The sequence below is a fragment of the Natator depressus genome, chromosome 3 (genome assembly GCF_965152275.1).
Source record: "Natator depressus isolate rNatDep1 chromosome 3, rNatDep2.hap1, whole genome shotgun sequence".
Taxonomy (NCBI): Eukaryota; Metazoa; Chordata; order Testudines; family Cheloniidae; genus Natator; species Natator depressus.
The window spans coordinates 14,912,727-14,939,603 of NC_134236.1; positions in this window are offsets into that span (position 1 = coordinate 14,912,727).

The following is a 26,877-nucleotide window of genomic DNA, read 5'->3' on the forward strand; positions in this document are numbered from 1 at the left end:
AAGTTTGTCCTGATCTCCAACCTCAATTTCCCTTTGCTCAGTTTCATCTCACTGCTCCTCGTGATGGCTCCTTGAACCACCATAAACAATTCCTCTCCCTCCTTGCTGTTCACATCTTTCAAATACTGGCAGAACTGTGAACAATTTTACACAACACAGCAGGGGGGAAGGAGCACCTCCTTCCCCTCTCCTCCCCCCCCCCCGCCCCGGAGCATTTAGGAAGATGTAGTGCCGCCTTCAGAGATGCCCATGTGGCTTGTCAATATTGGAGCACTGAGCACCTGAGGAGAAAATCCACCTGGTGAGTGAGCTTGCTTTCATTTAAAAAAAAAATCTTCAGATTGTGTTTGCTTTACAATCTGAGTTCAAGCACTTAATTAAAGCCAACAGAGGATTTGAAAGTAAAGAGAAAAATTAGAGCAACAACTTTTTAAATTATGCTGTAGGCGGTCTCTCTCTCTCTCTCTCTCTCTCAAAATCAAACATCCTGTCCCCTAAATGCACATTTAAAACATGGTGACAGAGGGATCTGATGGGCTGGATTCTGCTTAGCCCTTCTGCAGAGGAGCAGTACAGGTGATAGGGGGCTTCTGACAAATTGCATGGCCTGAATAACAGCTGCATTCCTGAATAAGGGAATGGCATTCCCTGCATTCATAGAAGCATAGGGATTGCACCCTAATTACACCCTATGGTGGGTGAGAAAGCAGGAAATAGATGGAGCTGTTGTTCCTTCCTCTCACCTCCCCTGCCTGCACCAGCCAGTAGAATTTGCTGGTTATGCAAGGGTTCATTTGCTGCACCGCTTTTGGGAATGTCGCAGGTTGTGTGATTTGCAGACATTGGAAGAGGCAGAAAGCCTCTTGCGGGCCCCTGACGTGATGTATCTCCTCATTGCACCCAAGGAAGGGTTGAGCCAAAAAGGCACATTCTAGTCCTATAGTGTTATTAGATTCATTCTTAATACACCCAGCATTACAGTTCCTAGGCACTCCTACATCACTGTCTAGTACATAGACTATCCCCAGTGTTCTCCCTGCTTCCTGCTCCTGCTTAGCCTCTAAGACAAGTGGACTGGGGGGACCCACCCATCTATTAGGGAAGTTCCTGTATAGGACGACTATGCAATGAGGTCATGATTCTGCGCTGAACATACATGCAGGCTGACTCTTGCATTGATGTCACTGGGGCTCTGCCACATGGGTTCAGGGGTCTTCCTGTGTGCAGCTCAGTAAAGGATCAGGGCCTTATGGAGGTGAGTCTCATACCACGGGTAGAAGATGGTAAGATTTGAGCTCAGCATGAGTCTCTACAAAATTTGGATTCAAATTCCAAACAACCCTGCTCCCCATCCTGACCCCACCTCACCATAGTTGGAGGTATTAGAGGAAGGGAATTGTTGATTTGCACCCATCTCTAGTCACTACTTTTTGAACTTCGTTACTTTGGGGTGTTTTTGGACCGACAAAGCACTGAAAAGGGGAGGATGAGGAAGATGGACAGGGGGTTGAAGAGCAGTAGATGACAGGATTTCTAAACTTGTCACCGTAAGCTCTGCCAGGAAAGAGCCATTCTGGTTTTGTTCCGTACACACATTGTTCTTATCAAGTGGTCTGCAGTAGCAAATGGATGGCTCTGAGATGTAAACAGATTGGTGGGGAGCAGTGGGGTGGAGCATAGGCAGGGTAGCAGGGCTGGATCTAATTCTGTAGTGGCCATTCATTTGTAAGAAACTACCCTGTGTGAAAAAAGGAACAGATGTCTCATGTCTCAGGCTTTGTAGGACACTGGGCTGAGGTTATTTCTTGGCTTCACTTCCCATTTGTTTATTTGTTCTGAATGGCTGTGATAGTTGTGTCTACTTCACTTAGTCTCTGCACACAAAGCATCCCAATTGTGTCTCTCAAGGAGCAGCTCCCATCACTTGTTCTCATGGCAGCTAGAAGAGTGAGCCCCTCTCTTGTTGGGCTCAAATGACACATTTCATAACCATCCGTCATTGAATGGGACACAATGAAGTTCATTTGAAAGCCCAAGATCCAGTCACTGTTTGCTTCCCTCCATACCCTGATGCTTCAAGTGATATAAAGAAGCCTCCTCTCCAGACAAATCAGGTTCTATTTCCTTGATTTATTTCCTTGATCTAAATAAAACTTTCTTGGTCCCACCCTTTATTTGTCTTGTCTATTTATATAGTAAGTTCTTCTGGGTCTGTCTCTCACTGTGTACAGTGCCTAGCACAATGGGGCCTTGATTTGGGTTGAGGTTTCTTGATACTATACTACTACCGATAGCTAGCAGTAATGGGACAGAAATGAAAAAAGGGGAAATGCAGATTAAACGCCAGGAAAAATCTCCTAATGTTGAAATCCATTAGACTCCTAAAGCCTCATCACTTTTAAAACATTTAAAACTAAATTTGTCAAAGTACTGAAGAGAATATATTGCAGGAAAACCCTGTATTTTGAGAGAGGTGGAATAGGGGATCTTAAAGGATTTTTTTCAGTGCTGACATCTGTTATATGGTTGCATGGTTCTGCAGACTGGGGGACCATCACATCTCCCAGTCACTTCAATGCTAAAATACTTCTGCATTCCTAGGTCATATTAGCACCTGAAAGGTACAGATACTCATACTTCAGCCTTTCTGAAAATACCTCCTTTATATTATTTTACTGTGTCTTTGAAGGAAGCAACATTAGAGGAGAATCAGGAGTGATTATGGATCAAGTTCTGCTCTGAAAGATACATGTGCACTCAATGGGGCTGCCATGTAGATCTAATGCCACAACTTTAATCTTGTCTAGTGACTATGGGCTCTTTTCTTGTCATCTTCTGTTCTCAGACTCTCCAAAAGAATGTGAAGTGTGTTTCCTTGAGAATTCTCTCTCGCTCTCTTTTTTTTAATTGATCTTTGTCATAAGAATAGAAAACGATTGTGCATCTATCTCAATTATGTAACAACTTGGGTTTTTAACATGAGAAATTTGACAAGAATAGCAGATAGTACATATAATAGCAAATCCGATACATTAAAAATAATCAAACTCCTCCAGAGCAGTTTGAAAATAGCTTTTTAAATTGCAAGGTTGGGTACATTTCACAAGATTGAGACCCATCTCCAGAGGGTACATGTAAGGTAGGGACAAGTTGCAGACTGTGGGTGGGATTTCCAAAAATACTCAGTAGCGGCCTAACTGCTTTCTTTCATGTCCATGGTAAAGCTCCCACAGACTTCAGTGGTAGCATGGGAGAGGTAGAGCAACGCTCTGTACTTTTGAAAATACCAACTCACACTTCCTTTTATGGCCCCCATTATTGTAATATCTGAGCATATCAGAACCTTTCAGGCATTCTTCCTCACAAGATCCCTGTGAGGTAGGAAAGTGCTATTATCCCCATTTTGGAGTTGGGGAAGTGAGGCAAAGATATACTAAGTGACTTGCCCAAGGTCACACAAGAAGTCTGCAGTAGAGCAAGAAATAGAATCCAGGTCTCTACTGGCTAGCACTGGAGCTCACCTTGCAGTACTCCGCCACCCTCATGTCTCTCAATGGTAAATTACACCAGGTTAGTTCTTGTCTACCCATGTTGCATCAGTTTAACTTCTTTCATATGTGTCACAAGTTGGTATCTAGATTGTTCAGCCACCTAAGAGCTGTATCATCCAGGGAAGCAAGGCGTTGCCGTCTACCCTCTAATCTTCGAATCATGCACTTCTCCACCACAATTGACCATCTGCATCACTGCTCCACAGTCAGACTGGGAAGATTAAACTAAGCCAAAAGTTCTGCAGTTTAGCAGCTACTCTGGCCGTCCCAGTCATCAGTCTGGTAAGTCTAGTCCAGGATCTGTGTCCCGGGTTGCAAACAGTGGATGTATCTGAGGCCTTCTGAAATTTGTCAGCACCCCTGTCTCTCTAGCCCCGAGTTTCTGTCACTCTGTGAGGACATAGCTGTCATCCCTGATATGTCATTGTTCGTCTGAGACTGGCACTGGGCCAGCAGCACTGGACATGAGTGCATGGATGGCTGCCGCAAAAGGGTGTCACAAAGTCAGCAGTGGAAAGTCAGCAGGAATTGCAGGTGTAGGTGTTTTTTTTCCTGAAGGCAGGCAGATCTTCTTGTAGGACGTGTGCATTGCTTACTTGCACCTATTGGAACCGTTGTCAGCTTTGAGCACAGCAAGTTGTTTTCAGCCATCATTCTGCTCTCCGCGAAGTTTAAAGGGAGCTGGCATCTCATCAAAGATTTGGGGAGCTATATGAGCCAAAACATATAAATTAGATGTTGATGTGTGGCTAAGGCAACCTCTAATGATGCAAGTGACTGTGTTGAGCTCTGAATCAATAAAATACTTATGCCAGCTTCTGGCCCAAACTGCTGGGATATGCCCTTTGCTTTCTCAGGGCATCCCTTGTAAGACGAAACAAAAATAGACAAAATGCAGAAAAAAAGGGTTGGATTTAGTCTGAGGCAAAAGGCCATGTGGAGGTGAGGACAATTATTTATTTTACCATGCCCAGTCTACCTTACCTATTTATTATTCAAAGTGTCTTAGGACTATCCAAAGGATAGGCCTCTTAAGTATTAATATTCATTTGCCTGTATGTTTATTGGGTGCATTTCTACTGGCATATAACACTGATTTTACACTGGAGTGTCTCCTTGATTTCAGTGGACTTACTCCTGCTTTGCACCATTATAAATGAGAGCAGACACACTAACTTTTTCGATATGCCATGTACGTTTGCTATGGTCTGACAGTGGGAGTGAATATTTGCCTTCTGGTTGCACACAGGTGCTATACACAAACGTTTATTGCTGAAGAAAACAGTACAAAATTAACCACGTCTAAAAAGTTTATGGACATCATAGGGATTTGAATCTGATATTTCCAGAGCATCTACAGCTTAAGCTAAATGAGCAACCCCACTAACTAGTAAAAGACTCTTTCCTCTTACGTGGGCTAGCCACAAAAAAGAGGAGAAAGACCCACATTGTCCGGGTGAAAGGAGCCAAACCCAAAGCCCTGAAGACCGATGTCCTTATTTAACCACAGAACAAGTAGATCATGGGTAACAGCAGTAGTCATTTTCTCTGTGTTGTCCCACATATTTTACTTTTATTCTGGCCATAAGAATGAAAGGGTAGTTCAATCTTCATTACTTTATATCCTCATTCAGTCTTTGGCATTTCGGATAAGACGGCCAGCAAGGTTGCCAATTATTGACAATGGTAAGGATCATTTTTGTGATGCTGACCTTTGTCCACTAGAAACTGGACTGAGAAGGCTTATTTATTCTATATAGGAAAATTAACCCCTCTTGATATGATATTCAAATGGTCTTCAGAAAAGATGGGGACAAATTAGGGAGAGTCCAGAGGACAGCAAACAAAAATGATAAAAGGTTTTGAAATCCTACACTATGAGGAAAGGTTGAAAAAACTGGGCATGTTAGTCTTGAGAAAAGGGGAGACCTGATAACAGTCTTCAGATGTGTTAAGGGCTGTTAATAAGGAGGATGGTGATCAATTGTTCTCCGTGTCCACTGAAGGTAGTGCAAGAAGTAATGGACTTCTTTGGCAGCAAAGGAAATTTAAGTTAGATATTAGGAAAAAATTTCTAACGATAAGGGTAGTTAAGCTCTGGAACAGGCTTCCAAGGGAGGTTGTGGAATCCCCATCACTGGAGGTTTTTAAGAACAGGTCAGACAAACACCTGTCAGGGATGGTCTGGGTTCACTTGGTCCTGCCTCCACACAGAAGGCTGGACTTGATGACTTCTCTAGGTTCCTTTCAGCCCTCCATGTCTATGATTATAGGATTCAGTGACTGTTTTATGGAGAGCTTTGCAATAAGATTCACTTGGAAATAGCTCTTAAAAGAGTACATATCTTTTCCTGCTACTCCTTATCTAGTGGTGATCATATTTGTCTGAGAAGCGAAAGGTAGGATTATCAATGCTGAGAAGTAAGAAAGTGCCTGTCGCACTAATCTGTAAGTATTTGAATTATTATGTGGATTACCTCTGTAAAGTTGTGTACACTGTGCAGGCAACAGTACAGTGTATTTATACCTGAGGCAAATGAATAAAATCACAGGCACAAGTAAGCATGCATGCTGCTGTAGGAGGCAGAGGATGAACTGGTTCAGTAAAAGTCAGATATGTACCTCTGAACAATGGCAAAGCAGGCTCTTAGCTGCCTAATAACCCTAAACTCACAACACTGGCACATATCCTGACTGGAAACTGGAGACAATGAGCCCAATTCTCATCTCACTTATTCTGGTGTTATTCATGAGTAACGTTACTGAAGCCAAGATGCTACAAATCTCACAGAACAGCTGAACTCCCAAGATTTCCACCTTCTGGGCTGAAAGATTGTGAGAACACCATGCAGCATTTAAGCACCTGAACCAGAAATTAAGCTTTGATTGGGGCTTGAACTGTAACCTTCACCAAATGAGGATCTGGATGCAGATACTATCATATTTAATATGGATAAATTATGACTACCTTCAGGATTCACTTCGGAAGCACATGAAGTTTCTCCTGAAAATCTGAACCCAAGCTGGTTTCCAAACCCAAACTAAGGTTTCGCATGGCTTAGCCATACAGAAAATTGTCTTCTCCCAACAGAGATGTTTTGAACAGTCTTCAGGTCTCAGACAGTTTTTCTCCATCCTCCTTTACCCTGTTCTTGAGATTCCCTAGCTCCATCTCCCACTTTTTTTATAGATTCCCTTTCCTAGAAAAAAAACTCTCTACTAGCTTTCCAGTCCCCACCTGACACTACTGCTGGGGTGAACTTTCCACCTGATAACCACTGTCTCGTAAAGAAAAACAAATTACCACCTAGATTGCCACACCCATAACTTGCTTCTTTTACAGTTTCCTTTCCCAGGGACAAGGGTCTACATTGGTTTCTTTGCTCGGTCTCTAGACCTCTTGATTATCCCTTTGCAGAGAAGTTCCCCACCACCATCTTTGCTCATCCTCTCCTACCTTTCTCTCTGATGCGTCCCAGCTTCAAACATTCCTCCACAATCTTACCTGGAGGGATAGGGGAGGGAAATCCCCTTTGGGTTTCTTTTTCCTCCCAAGACCTGACTCCCTGATGTTTACATGTTCAGAAATGACAATGAGTAAGACAGACAAATCAGGCATTGATCAGTTAGAACATACTAACTAGCTGACACTGTGTCCTCCATTGACTTACATCCTTGGCAACCCCATTGGCTCCAAATCAAGGGAGATTTTGACTCTATATTTTCAAGGCCCCTTGTGCCACAACAAAAGCAAACGGCGGTCAAGCTTCATTGTGACCTTATTAGGCTAGACCTGGGATAAAGTCTGAGGTTTTTTCAGCCTGATTGTAATATGATTGATCCCTTCCACAACACTTGTGTGCTTTGATTGTGGGTCAAAATGGCAGCAGCACATAGAGAGGTTTGCTTAATGACCTACATTTTATACAAACTGCAACTGGAGAAGCTCAGTTTTCCATGTCATTCCCAAGGCTGCAGTGTAGGAAAGACTCCAGGGCCAGATCCTTGATCTCAGGCCCAGCAAACACAGCCTTCCAGACATGTTTTGACTCCTATCTCTTTGCTAAATTTCAGCTATGGCATGTAGGGATTTTTTTTTCTGAGCATAGTTTTGAATTTTAGCCAAGACCTCAAAGACATAGCCTGCCTGCAAGAAACATTTGCCTAAAATTACAGTGAAAAGCAAAAAAAGGGCTAGCTGCTGCCATGCTCCCCTGAAATCCATGTTCTGCTATTAAACAAGTGAGTCTCAGTTCGACAAAGACAGTGAGACTTGCTTTCTTCTTTCAATTAACTTGGTTCTGGTGAAAGGTTTGGCTTAATAAATGCAGAGGCTGGAGTCTCTCTGCAGAATGAGAATGGCATGGTCACTCCGAGCTGCCTTACCAATGTTCCTTAGTCTTAACCTGAGCAATAATGACATTTTTACCTTTGATTCTTTGTATCATCTATATTACTCCTCTCCAGCCTATCCAAAATGCAGCAGGCAAAATTGTCTTCTTTGTCTACTGCTCAGGCCATATCACTCTTCTATCAGAAAGACTCTGCTGCCGCTATCTACTGTACTGAGTTTAAAATTCTCGTTCTCACTACATTACTCCACCCCGGGCCACATCTCAGATCTCCTGTCTTCTTGCATCCCTCTTCTGTCCTTCACAGCACTTTGTTTCCTTCTTCTACTCTCCTTTTTGCACCATCTTCTGTGCTATCAACTGGGCAAGGAATGACTTCCCAAACCCACCACACCCACCAATATTCTCACATCCAAATCTACATTCAAATCCACACCCACCAATATTCTCACATTCAAATCCCTCTGTTCATTTCCTCTGAGGCACCTGGCATTGGCCACTGTCGGAAGACAGGATACTGGGCTCGATGGACCTTTGGTCTGATCCTATATGGCCGCTCTTATATTCTTATGTTCTTAAACAGAACAAGTAGCCTGCCCGGGGCAAGGATTGTCTTGATATTTGTGTCTTGTACAGTGCAGAGCACATCATTGTGATGATTACTATTTATTGAAAAGTTGATTTGGTATCCAAGTAACAAAACCTAATATCCAGAGTTGAAAATGTGTCTGGCAAAATAAATTAGCAGAATTTTTATGGAGAAAACTGATCTTGACTTAACAAGCGAAACTAACAATCTCTACTGGGGAGATCACCCCTAGAGATCACATCTGGATTAAAAAAAGTATGTCCTTAAAAATTAAATCCTGCAACAAGACTGTGTTTAAACTAACTTCTTTGTACCTTGTCTTGGAGGGAAGGGCATATAGTATAAGTGATTTGAATTGTGATTAAGTACTTAAGGGTCTGATCCTGATTCAGTTGAAGTCACTGGTAAAGCACAAATGTATTGCATGGCATTACAGGAGAAAATGGTGCACAGAAAGTGTAAAGTGCCTTCTGCCTTCTTTGTGTTAAGATCACCATTCTATGACCAGTGAGGGGATCAGTTTCACGACTGATGAGTTGACAGGAACACACTCCTTGACTTCAGTAGGACATTGCCTAGGAAGGAAACTGTGTTGTAATACAATGCAGAAAGATATAGCTGTTGCCTTTATTTGACAACATTGCTGGTCCCTAAGCACTCATCCACCAGCCTTATAGAAGGAAATGTAGTTACTGAGATCAAGATTCAACACTGGCTTCAGCCAGGGCAGTTCCACTGAAGTCAACAGAATTGTATCCATTTACTTTCATGGGGAATTTGGCCCTAAGACGTTTTTAAAGGAATAAAAGGCTAGTTGTCCTCAGGGGTGCAAGTAACATTGAACACTTGCCAGTATGGGAGCCAGCCCCAGCGCCCAGAAGGGGCGGGGCCTCAGGTGGAAGGGGCGGGGCTGGCGGGGTCAGCATCCCCCAGCCAGCCCATACGCTCTGGCTGGCCTGCGCTGCCCGGGGCTCCAGTGTCAGTTTAAAGGGCCCGGGGCTCCAGCTGCTGCTGCAGTAGCAGCACCAGCAGCCGGAGTCTTGGGCCCTTTTAAATCACCGGCCCCGGGGCATCTGCTCCTTTTGCCCCCAGGTAAATGAGTCGTGAATGCATATGGGGAGTAAATACTGTAAGGTGAAGATGCATAAATACCCCCAACTCCCAGTGAAGTCTTCAGGCTTCATGGGTATAAATGAGGGTCTAAACTGGCCCATAGAAGCCAGGCAAGTTAGGATTTCCATTCCACCTTAAGTCACTCCATCGTGCGATGGCTAGGCACTGTGCAAACACAGAATAGAAAAAATAATGAGGAGTCCTTGTGGCATGTTAGAGACTAACAAATTTATTTGGGCATTAGCTTCCATGGGTTAGAACCCACTTCATCAGATGCATGGAGTGAAAATACAGGAGCAGGTATAAATACATGAAAGGATGGGGGTTGCTTTACCAAGTGTGAGGTCAGTCTAATGAGATAAATCAATTAACAGCAGGATACCAAGGGAGAAAAAATAACTTTTGAAGCGGTAAGAGAGTGGCCCATTACAGAGAGTTGACAAGAAAGTGTGAGTAACAGTAGGGAGAAATTAGAATTGGCGAAATTAACTTTAGGTTTTGTAATGACCCAACCACTCCCAGTCTCTATTCAGGCCTAACCTGATGGTATCCAGTTTGCAAACTAATTCCAGTTCTGCAGCTTCACACTGGAGTCTGTTTTTGAAGTTTTTTTGTTGAATAATTGCCACTTTTAGGTCTATTACTGAGTGACCAGAAAGATTGAAGTGTTCTCCGACTGGTTTTGAATGTTATGATTCCTGATGTCAGATTTGTGTCCATTTATTCTTTTGCGTAGAGACTGTCCGGTTTGGCCAATGTACATGGCAGAGGGGCATTGCTGGCACATGATGGCTTATATCACATTGGTAGATGTGCGGCTGAACGAGCCCTTGATGTGTGGCTGATATGGTTAGGTCCTATGATAGTGTCCCTGGAACCCATGAAAGCTTATGCCCAAATAAATTTGTTAGTCTCTAAGGTGCCACAAGGACTCCTCGTTATTTTTGCTGATACAGACTAACACGGCTACCACTCTGAATCCTGTCAACAGAATAGAAGCACAATCCCTGCACCATAGGGCTGTCGAATTTTTTTAAAAGGTAGCTTGACCTAGAAACTCCATGTGTGTTTTAATTTCTTGGTCTTGTTGAGTCCTAACGCCTTTTGCTAGTTTGGGAGGATGTGCAGGAAGAATTATTTAATTATTAAAGGTGATTCCCACCTACATAGCGATTTCCCTGACAGGAGGGTTTGTAAGCCCCAGTTAGCCCAGTTGCAGACAGCCATGGTGTGGGGAAATGCAAGCAGGAGAACACATGGAGGAGATATGGAAGGGCCCTGTCTGGGGCAAGACAACCACTAATGGGGAGCGGTGTGGATAAAGCTAAAGGGGGCACAGAGTGGAAGGAGTCCCAACACAAGAAGTGGGGGGGCATTTAGCAAACAAGGGAGGCTTCTCCAAATAAATTTCCAAACTCCAGTACTCCATGGTCACCTCTTTCCCACACAAGTAATAATACCCACCTCTAAACATACACATGCTGCTTGTGCATTTTTCATTAGTAGAGCTCAGCATGCCTTACAAAAGTCAGTGTCATTATCACCATTTTATAGATGGGGAAACTGAGGCAATGAGAGGTGAAATGACTTGCTTAAGCTCACCGAACAAGCCAACAGCAAAGCAGGGATGAGAACCCAGGTTTTCTGTGGGGGGTAATCCTGTGTGCAACTCACTAGGCCTTACTGTCTTTCCTTGTTCAGCTGGCTGTGTCAGTTAACTGCGTCAATACTTCTGACATGAGTTAGTGCTGGATTAGGTGCTTACTTTTTTTTTTTTTTGCACTGTTAAATATGTTTATCCCAAAGAGGAACAAATTTCAATAGAGGATGAAATGATCCATAGGTACCATCCCTCAGAATTAAGGTGGTTAGACAGAGGTAAGATGTCATTCTATTTTTAAATTCTTTCTGAAGACACCCAAGTGCTCTGTGTAAGAATGACATTTTAAAAATCATCATCATCATAAGAAAAGTGCATTAAATGTGTAACACAGTGCTCAATCCCGCAAATAGTTAGTCAATAGCAAATTATATCAGGTCGATTAAAATGTTTTGTTTGTCCTGAACAAAATAATTCCTTTCATTTTAAAGCTTTTTAAAACTCTTTCTTAAGAAAACTTCAGTAAATTTCAGAACGCAAAATGTCATTTTTGAATTGAAAAATCAAAATGTTTTGTCTCCAATTTTTTTTGAAATTTTGTTTTAGGTTGGTTTTTTTCCTCCCTATTAAAACAATTCAGTGAAATTGATCCAAATCTGCAGTTTTCAGTTAAATATTTTTGGATACAATTTTTGCCCAGCTCTAGTCAATAGAATTCAATAGTCAATTCAAGTGGGTAAGGATTATACACGTGAGGTTGCTGTCCACTCTCTTGTGTTTCCTTAACAGGTGAGAGCTTGTGTGTATTTGAGGATTTCTTTTTTGTTGTGGGTTTGTTTGTTTTTGTTTTTTTCAGACCAGCTCAGCCTGCATCTTTCTCTACCCACAAAGGGGTTAATTCCCTCACTGATAATTTTGCTGTCTAAGTCAGAGCCTTCATTACAAATAGCATCCTTACAAGAAGATGTTTCATTTTTTTAACTGGAGCATATCTAATGATCCAGGGGAAAGCCCTGTCTGATAACATTTGACCCAGCCTCAGATAAGAACAGTAAGGTGGCACCAGCCTCTTCCTATTTAGTCATAAGCCGAGGAACTGCACCAGTATACAAGTGACATGCATATCCCATGCATCAAAGTAGCAGCTCAATCTGTACTGCAATAACATTCTTTCACGTCTCAGCATGGGTGCTAGCCCTAAGCTGCAGTTCCAGTAATTGACATAGTTGCCCAATGCTAGAAAACAAACTCGGAAACTATTCTCATTAGACGTCTCCCTGGTTTGCTACTCTGTTATTGTAAAACCCAAACGCTGAGCTTCTTACCAGCGTGGTTCTGTTTTTAATTAGTTCTGATGGCACTGGGCTATGCGCCAAGGGAAAAAATGAACTTCCTGTGATTGAGGCTTGTTGCTCAGTATGTTGCTTCCTCTGTGTAGAGATTGTTTTTGCAACATTTTTCGGAAAAGGGGCTACTGACAGAAATAATATACGTTTTTACTGCTTTTGATTTTTTTTTCTCCCTTTCACGCTTATAAAAGGCAGCTCCAAGTCAGGGATCCTAATGTTACAATGCCATTATTTTGCTTTTGTGTGACTCTGCTGATTAAAGACATCCTGGAAGAGTAATTTTTTTAATAGAATAAACACAGGCTCCTGTTAAAAAAATTAATACCGTTGACTTTGTAGTGTTTTAAGTAAATTAATTTGGATTTTTCTTTTTAAAGTGTAAGTTGCCTCAGCATGGTTAGGGGTTGTAGTAAAAAGGGGCATGAACACGTTTCCACCATGGAGAGTTCAAAGCTGCATGGGTGATCTGGGGATAAGGGACTCGATGTCTTAGTACAATCCTTTTTTTTTCATTGGGATTTTTTTTTAAGTAGACACATCCAATGGAAATACAACAAACACTGCATGTTCACTGTTGTGGTACCAGATCCAAAGCTTGAAAAGTCTAGAAATGACCAGTCCCCTCTCATCAAATGTAATGGTGATGTGCTTGTTCAATATTGTTTCAACAGAGTCCTGGACCTTCTCAAAGTAAATAAAGACTCTTATTATGACCAGAAGATGGATCTCTGCTCTGTCAAAAAATAGAGAGACAAGCTGGGTGAGGTAATATCTTTTATTGGACCAACCTCTGTTGGTGAGAGAGACAAGCTTTCGAGACACACAGAGCTCTTCTTCAAGTCTGGGAAAGGAAGCCCCAGCAAAATGCAAGGTGGAACAGATTGTTTAGCACAAGTAGTTAGCACATATTGTAAGGGACCATTCAAGGTAGAGTAGCCTGTTAACACCTTGTCTTTTATCATTTCCTGTATAAATTCATTCAAGAGGGTAGTGATTATCTGGTTTCACTCACATAATTGTTATTGGGGCATTTATTGCACTGGATGAGGTATACCACAGGCTGGGATAGGCATGTGTAGGATTCTACAGTTGGTATGGGTACTTCCACCTTTTCGTGTTCTCTGTATGTATAAATATCTTCTTACTATAGGTTTCATTCTATGCATCCGATGAAGTGAGCTGTAGCCCACGAAAGCTTATGCTCAAATAAATTTGTTAGTCTCTAAGGTGCCACAAGTCCTCCGGATCTTGAAAGGTGCGTTGTGGGAGGCGTTAATCATCGTAGCAGGAGATGTGTCTGCAGGTTTTGTATGCATTGTTCTGGTAGGGCCTGGTGCAGCTTTGAGTTGATGTGTCCTGCTCTGCTTTGGATGATGAGGTTGGGGGGTTATTTAAAAGCCAGAAATGGGGATTCAGGAAAGATTTCTTTCAGCATGGGGTCCATATAGAATATGGGTTGCAGTTTTTTGAAGATGCCCCATATGGGTTCCAGTGTGGGGTTGTAGGTGACAACTAGGAGTGTGTGGTTGGAGCGGGGTTTATTTCTGCATTGAAGCAGGTTCACTCCAGGTATTTGGGTGACCCATTCCATGATGTGATCTACTTCCCTTGATTATGAAGGTGGTTTTAAGTGTTAGGTATTAAGGTGTATGTTCTGGAGTTTCTCCTTCGAGCATATTCTATGGTATCTGAGTGCCTAGCTGTAGATAACAGATGGCTTGGTGTGTTTGGGGTGGCTACTGTACCTATGAAAGTCGTTGTGGGTTTCTTGTATATGGTTGTTTGTGGGGTTCCATTGTTGAAGCTGATTGTGGTGTCCAGAAAGTTGATGTTAGTGTGGGAGTGTTCCAGAGAGAGTTTAATGGCCAAGTCAAAAAATAGTCATTCAACCACAGTTTTGCTATTATTACTCATAGGAGCCTATATGAGGAACTGAACTGCTGTAGACCTCTGAAGATCAGAATGAGCTTCCGTGGCTAGCTGGGAGTATGTAACATGCTAGACAAGAATCTCTTTCTCCTTCTGTAGTGGCAGGACCATATAAAGAGGTTTATGAGCAGCTATTGCTTATAGCTACTGAAGTTGGTCCTTTAATTCAAGCAATTGAGGTGTGTGGCTTTTGCTTCAGAAACCAGGGCTTCCGTCCCTGCAGATGTCCCATCCCAGGGGCATTGTTGAATTATTGCCGTCCTATAGGCCAGTGACCTACTCGAAGGGAGTAGGCTACATCTGATTTCAAATGAGTTCACCTTCCAAGATACTAGCCAGAATAGCAGTTGGTTCCCTAGCACCTCATTTTGGGGAGATGAACTGGCCAGTGCCTAGAAATTTCTCTGAATAAATGTATAGGCACTGAAGTCTTTATTTCCCATAGAAATTTCATCACATAATCTTCATCCTCTGAAGACTCTACAGGGAGAAAGAAAGAAAGAAAGAAAGAAAGAAAGAAAGAAAGAAAGAAAGAAAGAAAGAAAGAAAGAAAGAATTGATTAAAGGAACCAAATACATATAGTAATTGCAAAGTTCTTGGCTCAGGCTTGTAGCAGTGATGGAATAAACTGCTGGCTTAATAAGTCTCTGGTTGCTTCCAAATCATTGGAAGGACATAAGTCCCTTGGTTAGAATGGTCCCATTAGTATAAATTCATAGTCATTGGTCCCGGACAAGTGGAAAAAGGCAAATATAGTGCCCATCTTTTAAAAAGGGAAGAAGGAGAATCTGGGGAACTACAGCCTCACTTCAGTCCCTGGAAAAATCATGGAGCAGGTCTTCAAGGAATCCGTTTTTGAAGCACTTGGAGGAGAGGAAGGTCATCAGGAACAGTCAACATGGATTCACCCAGGGTAAGTCATGCCTGGATAATCTAATTGCCGTCTATGATGAGATAACTGGCTCTGTGGATATGGGGAAAGCGGTGGATGTGATATACCTTGACTTTAGCAAAGCTTTTGATATGGTCTCCCACAGTATTCTTGCCAGCAAGTTAAAGAAGTATGGATTGGATGAATGAACTATAAGGTGGATAGAAAGCTCGCTAGGTCCGTGGGCTCAATGGGTAGGCATAAAGGGCGGGCATCAACGGCTCAATGTCTAGTTGGCAGCTGGTATCAAGTGGAGTGCCCCAGGTGTCGGTCCTGTTTTGTTCAACAACTTAATTAATGATCTGGAGGATGGGATGGATTGCACCCTCAGCAACTTCATGGATGACACTAAACTAGGGGGAGAGGTATATATGCTGGAGGGTAGGGATAGGGTCCAGAGTGACCTAGACAAATTGGAGGATTGGTCTAAAAGAAATCTGATGAGGTTCAACAAGGACAAGAATCCCATGCACCACTACATCCTGGGGACCGACTAGCTAAGCAGCAGTTCTGCAGAAAAGGACCTGAGGATTACAGTGGATGAGAAGCTGGATATAAGTCAACAGTGTGCCCTTGTTGCCAAGAAGGGAAACGGCATATTGGGATGCATTAGTAGGAGCATTGCCAGCAGATTGAGGGAAGTGATTATTCCCCTCTATTCGGCACTGGTGAGGCCACATTTGGAGTATTGCGTCTAGTTTTGGGCCCCACACTACAGAAAGGATGTGGACAAATTGGAGAGAGTCCAGCGGAGGGCAATGAATATGATTAGGGAGCTGGAGCACATGACTTATGAGGAGAGTCTGAGGGAACTGGACTTATTTAGTCTGCAGAAGAGAAGAGTGAGGGGGGATTTGATAGCAGCCTTGAACTACCTGAAGGGGGATTCCAAAGAGGATGGAGCGAGGCTGTTCTGAATGGTGGCAGATGACAGAACAAGGAGCAATGGTCTCAAGTTGCAGTGTGGGAGGTCTAGCTTGGATATTAGGAAACATTATTTCACTGGGCAGGTGGTGAAGCACTGGAATGGGTTACCTAGGGAGGTGATGAAATCTCCATCCTTAGAGGTTTTTAAGGCCTGGCTTGACAAAGCCCTGGCTGGGATGATTTAGTTGGGGTTGGGGTTGGTCCTGTTTTGAGCAGTGGGTTGGACTAGATGACCTTCTGAGGTCTCTTCCAACCCTAATCGTCTATGATTCCAGAGGTTTGAACAATAGAGAGGCAAATGGAGGTGTTTCCAGGGCCTTTTATAGTTTCTGCCATGTGGAGGGAATCCCATTGTTCTTACTGTAGAAAATTACAGCAACAGCAAGATGGAGTTTGGAGTCATGTGGGCAAGTCACATGTCCATGCATTTTGCCTGGTCACCCCAGGAAATTCCATTAAGTGTAGATGGACATCTCCCATGGTCCATTGTAAGTTAAATGTTCATTTGATGGGCCACTCAATCTGAATAGTCCCTCCAAGATGTGCTAGCTAGCTACCTTGTGGGTGTTACCCCAGGAGCAAACATTTGAAATCCAAGTATAGAGCCAATACTTATAACTTCAAATACAAAAATGATACATGCATGGAGCTGGCATAATTATAACCAGCAAATCATAATCTTTTCATAGGCACCTCACTTGACAACCTTTGTACAAGATTTGCTGCAAATATATAACAGCGGTTGCAGCAACGATCTATATGTTCCTATTTTAATCAGATGATGTCACAGGGTGCTTCCTTTGATTGTACATATTGCTCAAAGATAAATACACCAGAGTCTTCGGTATCATTTTCCCTTTGGGACAATATTTCATTGAGTGTGTATATATAACATATGCAAGAGAATATTATATTTATATATATATATATATATATTTGTCAGGATATCATATTAAAAACTGAGGCCCTCCATTTCTCCACAGTACAGACATAAGGTGTGCACACTTCTCCTTGCAACTCTTCCACTGTCCTGTCTATGGACCTCAAAACTGAGCTTCAGGGTCCACATCTAGGAAAGAGAGGGTAATTCAGACTCTCTGAATCCTCGGCCTGTCTGCTGAGAATACCCACAAGGGTGGCAATTAGTACAGGTTGGGATAATGGGGTTTTGTGGCTTGGAAATTATTTATATTTCTACACAGCAAAGAAAAAACCATGGTTGGCTTGTCCCAGCCAACTCGGGCTCGCGGGGCTGCAGGGCTCTTTCATTGCTGTGTAGACTTCCGGACTTGGGTTCAAGCCCAGGCTCTAGGACCCTGCAGGTCCTCCATCCCAAGCCTGGAAGTCTACACAGCAATGAAACAGCCCCACAGCCCAAGCCCCATGAGCCTGAGTCAGCTGGCATGGGACAGCTGGAAGTTTTTCTTTGCTGTGTAGACATACCTTATAAGACTGGGAGGTCCAATTCATTTAACATAGGCCACTAAACAGATGTTTAAATGTTGATAACTCGTGATAGGAGATAATGTGTTAGTACTGGATCAATCTTGAGGGTAATAACGCTACCACAGGCACCTTTTGATTTTTTATGTGATGTAAAATTGAGATCCTGACTATCTGAGGCCATTAAAGATCTGGCAATTGCTTTGGTAACAGTAGAAGTGTTAACTCTGTTTTCCTGGCCAGTTTCCGGTCTGGATAATTATGTTCTGACCCTCTAAAGACCCATGACGTTTTGATTAGAAACAATATTTTCCTTAACTGTTGGTCTGTGAGGTGCTAAGCCTTTTAATTTCCCAATGATTTTAAAGTCAATGGGAGTGGGAGGTGTTCAGTGTGTTTCTGGGATGGGCCCTCCACCTACTTTGTAGCATTGCTTTGTGCTGTTGATGAGCTGCTGGGTTCCAAAACACGTGTGGCTCCATTTTAGATTATGATGATTGATGATGATGATGTTTTTCTTCACCTTATTTCTTTTTTCAAGGAGAATAGGAAGTTTTCAAAATAACTGAACAATTTTGACTATTTACATATTCAAAACCTGTATCCTTCTTCCATTTTCCCCTCACTGGCCCAGTCTTCCACCCTCCCTTCTCTCAAATCCCTCCTCACCATGGCCTTCTTTCAAAAGGCCTATATGCCCACATTTTCAGAACCATGCAAAAAGATCTCCATGTCTTGGAATAACTGTTTATGTTGGGATTTGAGGCACCTAACTCCCATGGGCATCTAACTCCCTTAGGTTCATTTGAAAACCCCCGCTTTAAAAAGCACATAAATACATAGTGCCAAATTTTTGTAACCTTACTTGTATCAAATAAGACTCTATTCCGCAAGCAGTTCCATAACCTCAACAGGACTGTTTTGATCAGCAACGTGCTTTCTGACTTGAACAAGTGTATAAAAATCTGGCCCTAAGAAACATGTCTATTCATATTTAGTTAGTATATATATTTTAGGACACAGTGGGCCACATTCTTCAGTGTTGTGACCCCACTAAAGCCAATGGAGTTACACCAGGGATTAATTTGGCCCTATATTTTTATGTACAGCATGTGTATCAATCCCTGAACATAATTACAGTTGATGTCAATCTTTTAAGTTAATTACTAGTTAGGCCCCTTACAAAGACAGCCTTTGCCTAGGCCACTTTTAGGAGGCTGTTATCCATCCAGTGTGGAGAGATTTATGCTCTTACCATCCATTAGCATTAATAGGAGTGGTCCATATAAATCACTCAGCACCAATAAGGGAAGATAAAGCCCCTCTATGTTTAGAGTAAGAACAGCTTTGGAAAATCAATTTTTGGACCAAAAAAAAAGGGGGGGGGGAGGCAGGGAATGAACGTGATTAAATCTGTTATAACTCTGTGGTATGTAATAACACAGTCCGTATCATGTGTGGTAAACATTTTTTTTTACAGAATTTATTATTACTTTTATAATAAACACGGCAGTAAAGCATTAAGATGGATAAGTAAATGAAATGTGAAGGGAAAATACTTTAAAACAGCATACACTAATGTTCAGTATGGTTACAGAATCAAGTATAGTAGAAAAGCAGAGGCCAAATTCTCCTTCCATTTATGCAGGTGTAAATCTGGAGTATTCCAGAGAAGTTACGAATGGAGTTACATTGGGTTTACTCTGGTGTAAAATAACAAAATTTGATCCACAATGTTTCATTTATATGATAAACATTTGATCCACTTGTATCTAGCGGAAAATTTCTCTTGCTTTTTTATAGACTGTCTGTGTGTGTGTTGGTCTATATAGCCATTCATGATTATCGGTATATGAGGGTCTTTAATACAGTTATATAAACCTAGACATACCACAGGCAGATGGTTACACTTTAGTTACTCAGAACAAAACTGCACTTCCACAGCTACCTAAAAAGTACACAAATTACCTAATGAAAAGCATTAGTTAGAGCTCACTATGTTAGGTGATGTGCCATTAAAATAATCACCTATCAGGGTGAACTTGTTATAATCATATAATCTTAAAAATGTAGGGCTGGAAGGGACCTCTAGAAGTCATCTAGTTCAGCCCCTTGTGCTGAGGTGGGACCAAGAATAACTAAAATAGACCATCCTTGACAGCTGTTTGTCTAACCGATTCTTAAAAACCTCCTGTGACAGTGATTCCATAAACTCCCCTGGAAGTCTGTTTCAGTTCTTAACAATCCTGATATAAAGGTCTTCCTAATATCTAACTTAACTCTCCTGGGCTTAAGATCAAGCTGATTTCCCCTTAATAATGTCCCTTAATATATTTGAAGACTGTTACTCCTAGGTCTTCTTTTCTCAAGACCAAACATACCCAGTTTTGTTTTGTTTTTTACCTTTCCCCATAGGTCAGGTTTTCTAAACCTTTTATCATTTTTGTTGCTCTCTCCAATTTGTACACATCTTTCTTAAAGTGTGGCATCCAGAAATGGGCATAGTACTCCAGCTGCAGACTCACTAGTGCCAAGTAGTTACATCCTGTGTCTTTTATATGGCACTCCTGTTAAGGCACCCCAGAAAGGTATTATCTGTATGTGCAGCTACATCACATTATTGACTTACATTCAACCTATAACCCCCAGATCCTTTTCAGCAGTATTACTGTCTACACCAGTGGTCCCCAAATTTTTCACATTGCGCCCCTCCCTTATCCTTGTCCATGCCCCCCACCAGAGCCGGGGCCAGTAGTGGAGCCGGGGTTGGGGGTGGGACGCAGTCAGGAGTAAGGGGGGAACGAGTCTGGGGCCTCAGCTGGGAGCAGGTCTGGGGCTGGGGCCAGGGGCTGAGGCTGGAGACAGGACTGGGGGCAGAGTGGGGATGGGTGGCACTCCCTCCCCGCCCCCCTGGGGGCTGGTCCGGGCCCTGCTGCACCCCCCTGAACATTCCTCCACAAACCCCTGCCCCACAGTTTGGGAACCATTGGTCAACACAGTTATTTCCCTTTTTCTGATGTGTATTTGATTTGGTCTTCCTACGTGTAGTACTTTGCACTTGTCTTTCTTGAATTTCATCTTGTTGATTTCTGACCAATTCTCCAATTTGTCATGGTCACTTTGAATTCTAATCCATTCCTCCAAAGTGCTAACAACCTCTGCCAGATTGGTGTCATTGGCAAATTTTATAAGCACACTCTCCACTCCATTATCCAAGTCATTAATGAAAATGTTGACTAGTACCAGACCCAGGACACAACCCTGAAGGACCCCACTAGATATGTGCTCCCAATTTGACAGCAAACCATTGATAACTATTATTTGACTATGGTCTTTCAACCAGTCTTGCACATACCTTATAATAATCTCATCTATAATGTTACATGGTACAACAACCGTACATTTTATAATTAATAACTGATCATTTGGATAATAATAACTACTACATTCATAAAGAGAGCTGGTCAAAAATTCTACACAGAACAGTTTTCCAATGGAAAATGGAGATTTTCCAAAAATTTAAACATTTCGTGAGAACAAGTCCATTTCAAAACAATTTCAACAGGAAAGTATCAAAAGGAATCATTTTCACTTTCTTGGTTCATTTATTTTGCTTTGACTTTATATTATTATTGTTAACCTTATAGCGTATTTATATTGATTATTTTTAATTTTGTAAATATATTATATTATTATATAAATAATATGTTATATTATCAAATATGTTATGCTGTCATGTTTCAACAAAATTGACAAGTAATATTTGAAACACTTTGATGTTTCTAAATTGATTTTATTTTTAATTTCCATTCCAGGAGAAAATTCAAAATTTTGACTTTTTGTTCTGATTCAGAATGGAAACAAATTTCAGATTGTTGGAATATCCCAAGGGAAGGAAATTCCATTTCCTTACCAGCTCTATTCATATATTGTAAAGCCAGAAGGGACCATTTTGATCATCTAGTCTGAGATCCTGAATAAGGCAGACCATAGAATTCCTCTATATCCACCTAGTAATTCCTGCATTGATCCCAATAACCTGTACGTTAGAGCACCTCTTTTAGAACAACATTTAGTCTTGATTTTAAAGTGATGGAGAATCCACCACCCTTGGTAAGATGTTCCAAGGGTTATTTATCCTCTGTTAAAAATTTGCAATTTTTTCCCAGTGTGATTTTTTTTTTTTTAACTTCAGCTTCCAGCCACTGGATCTTGCTATACCTTTGTGGGCAATATTAAAGAGCCTTCCAGTATTAGATTTCTTCTCCCTGGGTAGCCAGCTCCTTATCGAGTCTGGATATAAATTTGCTAATATAATACATTCACCAACTTGTTTTGGTTGAAACCCCCTCAAAAAATATTCCCCTCAAAAACTGAAACATTTTGTTTTGACATTTTCAAAATGAAACATTTCAATTTTTTATTTTGAACCCACCCACCCACCCCCCCAAAAAAAAAAAGAAAGAAAATGTTTCTTTCATCCAGAAACTATTTTTTAAAATCTTTTCTGTTCACAAAAAAATTCAAAATATTTCCATTTTGGGTCAATATGAAACAATACCCACACACACAACTTTTCAGTTCATCCAGCAAACGAAAAAATCAGTTATTCACACCACTCTGCTTTTGAACTCTGTACTTTTAACAAACTGCTTATTTGTTGTTCATTTTTTAGGCTCCTCTGCCTTGTCTTTTTGACTGTGAGGTCTTCAGGACAGGGATTGCCAGCACGGTGGAGAACTTATTCTAATTGGGTGCCACTGTGATAGTAGCAATTGTAGATAGATAGATAGATAGATAGGCAGGGAGGCTAAGGACCTGATTCTGACCTAACTTACATTGATTTTACCCCTGAGTAACTTAGTCAACGGACCTGCCTTTACATCATTCTGACAATGTAAAGGGGCCTTAAAGTGCATATAAATGGGGTTTGCCCTGCCAGAGAAGTGAAAGGGCCCTTAGTGTAAATGAAAAGAATCTGGCAATGCAATTAGGCCTGACTTACACATTACACAAGTATAAGTGAAAGGAGAGTCAGACTCCAATTTTTAAAGTATGAAGCTGTTAAACTAAGGTATTGTTTTTCATGTTCCCCTTTAAATATAACACTGTATCTTCTGTCTCGTCCATCCCTTTTATGGCAGACGCACATTGATGTGAAGCTCACACAGACATCTACTGCAGCTAAAGATTAAAAAAATGCACATTACACCAAAAAAAAAAAAAAAAAGAATATGAGGGTAACAATAAAAAACAAAACAAAATTTCATTGTTCTAAAAATCGGCTATTTACTAACAAAAAAGTCTGTACAAAAGAAATGTATGTTATTCTGTTTTACAGCTTCAAGCACTTCAGACAATTAACATTGATCCCCCCCCCAACCATAAAAGCAAGCAAGAAAGAAACCCAGACACAACAGTGAGGGGGGAACTGATAGCTAGAGTTGATGAGGGAAGAAAATCCAAAATTGAACAGAAATGGCTGATTCTCTCTTTGTGATATATTTTCTCTCTCAGCCTTGCATATTTGCATTAAAGTGATTGTGAATAATGTACATTTGACCAGTGCTGTCTGTGGAACTAATGCCTATTAAAGTGATGGGAAGTAGCATATGTTGTGCCTAGGGCAGAGAAAGTCCAATCACCCCCACTGTGTGAGTCTCCAACTAAAATGCAGGACAGCCTGGGTTTTATCCTAAATGAACCCAGCAGGAAGAAACAGGGCATAGTCCCTCGTTCTACATTTAAGCTTCTAAACTAAGGTTATAAGAGTTAGTTTCAGAAAAGGGAACTGTAACATCCATCATTTAATTTATACTTGGTGCTAACTTTGCCTTTATCTTATACCTGCTCCATAAATACAAGGGAAACCATTAATGCAGAGAAAGGGGATACACGTATTCAGTTGTTTCAAGAATCAAGATACATTCACTTTATTGCCACCAAAGCAAAACCCCTCCTCTGCTCCAGTTATTCCTTCATATTTTCTGCCAGTGCACAATTTTGTCAGTAATTGCAAAACGATTTGGGTTTGTGGTTTCACTTTTATGTTCCTGCACTGTACTAGAAATGTTCTGCTATTTGAACAGTTTGGAAAGCTTTTTGAATTCTCTTACATAATCTCTCTAACAACCTCCAGCATCAAGTTCAGATCCAAAACAGCCTTTCTTCTACCTGTGTGAACTTGATAGCTGGGAAAAAAAGGCAATTATAAAAATGTATGAGAATAACAAATTCAGCTGAACTAAGGAAATAAAAGTTGCAGAATTGTCATGTTTAGATCTGTAGCGATGCCTTTTGCCTCATTAACTGCAGCATTACAAAGGGGGGAAAGTGCTGGGACTAGTTTTTTAAAGACAGCATCCATCCCACACTTTATTTCTATCGCCAGTGAAATAAAACTTACCTTAAATAGAAGCACATCAGTTTGTGATGTAGAAAAACATACTCTCTCAGTAGGTCAGGAGTAACTACATTGAAGTCAATGGGCCAGAATCTGATCACACATTAAAGGTGTAAATCGAGAGACCCTCCACTGACTTTAAATCAGTGCATTGAGCGGAAGACTAGAAACCTTTATTAGGTATATGGTAGAAATGGGCTAAGCTGAAAATTTAGGATCTTGAATCCAAGACATCAAATGCCCCATATTTTGGGGTGGGAATTTCATATCCGAGGTTTTCAATTATCCCCCTACAGAGCCTGATCCAAGGACAGCTGAAGTAAGTGAGAGTTGGCCCATATAAAGACTAGTAGCAAAATTCAGATACAGGGTTGGAATCTGAAACATAACCCTACTCCCAGTTCTGAAATGTTTAAATCTGGAATGATCATTTGGGCTCATTTTTAGCGCACTGACCATACTTAGGCAATGTAAATTTTTTTTCCTGGTTATTGCTGATATTATTTCACATTTAAAAGATAATGGGTAGATAGTAAAAAAAAAAAAAAAACTACAAAATAATTGCTACAAGAACCTAGTCCTATCAGCAGAACTCAGAAATCTGATTATATTTCTATTATTGTTCTTATTGTTGCATAAAAAATACTGGATAGCTTTAAAGGGATTGTTTTATATTTTACTTCTCTTCTTTCTTTCTTTCTTTCTTTCTTTCTTTCTTTCTTTCTGTCAATAATAACACAGGAATGGGAGAAACTTATTATTATTATTACCACTAGGTTTAGAGACTGCAACTGAGATTGGGGTCCCATTGTATTGGGCACTCTTCAAACACATATTAACAGATAGTCCCCTCCCCAAAGAGTTTACAGCCTAAGTAGACAAGAAAAATACCTATCCCCATTTTACAGATAGGTAATTGAGACACAGAGAGATTAATTGACTTGCCCAAGGTCACACAAGAAATGTGTGGCAGAGCAGAGAATGGAAACCGGAACTCTTGAGTCTCAGTCCAATGCCTTAACTACAAGACCACAAGCAGGAGGACAAGGGCTCTATACATAAAATGATGTCTATTCTCACTTTTACATGCTTGCACACCACTTCTCACATACCCACACAGAGACTCACACCGACACACACTTTTGCCTGTTGTAGTCTTAATGGCTAATGATGGTATTACACAAGATTCAGATAAGGCCAAACATGGAATGGTGAGTCATAACTAAAGCTGTGTGAAACCAAAATAGTACTTGAAATCAGCTTTGGTTCATGATCAAAATGCATCCACCCACCAGCTAGTAGAGGTTGCTCAATTTTCCCCCCGGCCTTCGAAGAGTCAACAGAAGCTTCTTAACACATGGCAAACCAGAAACTGTATCAAACTTGTGTTGTCAAGGTATTTTGAGTTTGAGCCTGATACACTGGGATAGGTCAAATCATGTATATCATATGGTTTATTTCCTATCTCCCTGATTGGCTCAATCTATACTATTCAATCAGAAGGATCAACCTTGTTCAACAGAAGCCAGAAGAGAATGCATTTCAGTGGAGCTCCTTGGTGCAATGAAAAGTCAATCATACAAAAACCGAACAAACCACATTTCCTTCTAGCCCCTATGTGATTCCCCAGATTATTGGTAATTGGGTCCTTACTCATTTGTATTTTGCCTAACATAAACATGTTAATTTTAGATTTTATGTTTTAGATATTCCCCTAAGATCAGAATTCTCTTGTTAATTCAGAAATGAAACCTAGACTCCATGTATCGTTGTTAGGGGTGGAGGACAGTCCTATAATTCTTCCCAGTTATTGGGAATTCTCTCCTTGCTATTTTCATTTTGCTCCCATGATATTTACTTCATATCCTTGTTTCACAATGGAAAATTTGTTTCCCTGGTTTAAGAGACTTTTTTTTTTTTGCCTAGATTCATAGAATTTAGGGTCTGATGGGACTGTTCTGCTAATGTAGTCTGACAGGCTACATAATACAGGCCATAGATTTTCATCTACTGATTCCTGCACCTAAGACTACAATCTATGCTGTACCTTGTCCGAAGCTCCGTTAAACCAAGGTACTGGTGCACCCATATGAACAGCTATGGTCCACACCTTGCTCACAGATTTAAAAACCAAATTCAGCTATGGGGAAAACAAGTTCCTTCAAAGCCCAAACTTTTATTCTTCAGGACATGCAAGTCTATGCACTGATAGACAAAATATCATGAACCACGCTGTATCACACCACACTTGGAAGGGGTGTCACTGTAACTAAAATATTGTTCAAGCATGAGATCTGGCCCTATTGAAGTCAATGGGGCTTTTGCCATTGACTTCAATAAGTGCCAGGATTTCATCCCATGTGTTTTAGTATATATACTGCTACTTTCCTAAGGAAAGGTACAGACTTTGGGCCAGATCCTCAGTCAATGGAGGTACATTGATTTACACCATTCTGATCTGGCCCATGGCCTCTATTTTGCCCCAGGAAATACCATGCCATGCCATTGAAAGGCGGTATACCAGAATATATGGTGACATTGCCAACAGATTTACGAGACTACTACGTCAGTCTCAAAATCAGCATCTTCTGCAAAGATGCCAAATCTGGGTAGGACAATGATTGTGCCTGGTTACTTTTTTTGTGTTGGTATTTTCAATATGTGTCCATTAAGACTTTTGAGTGGATAT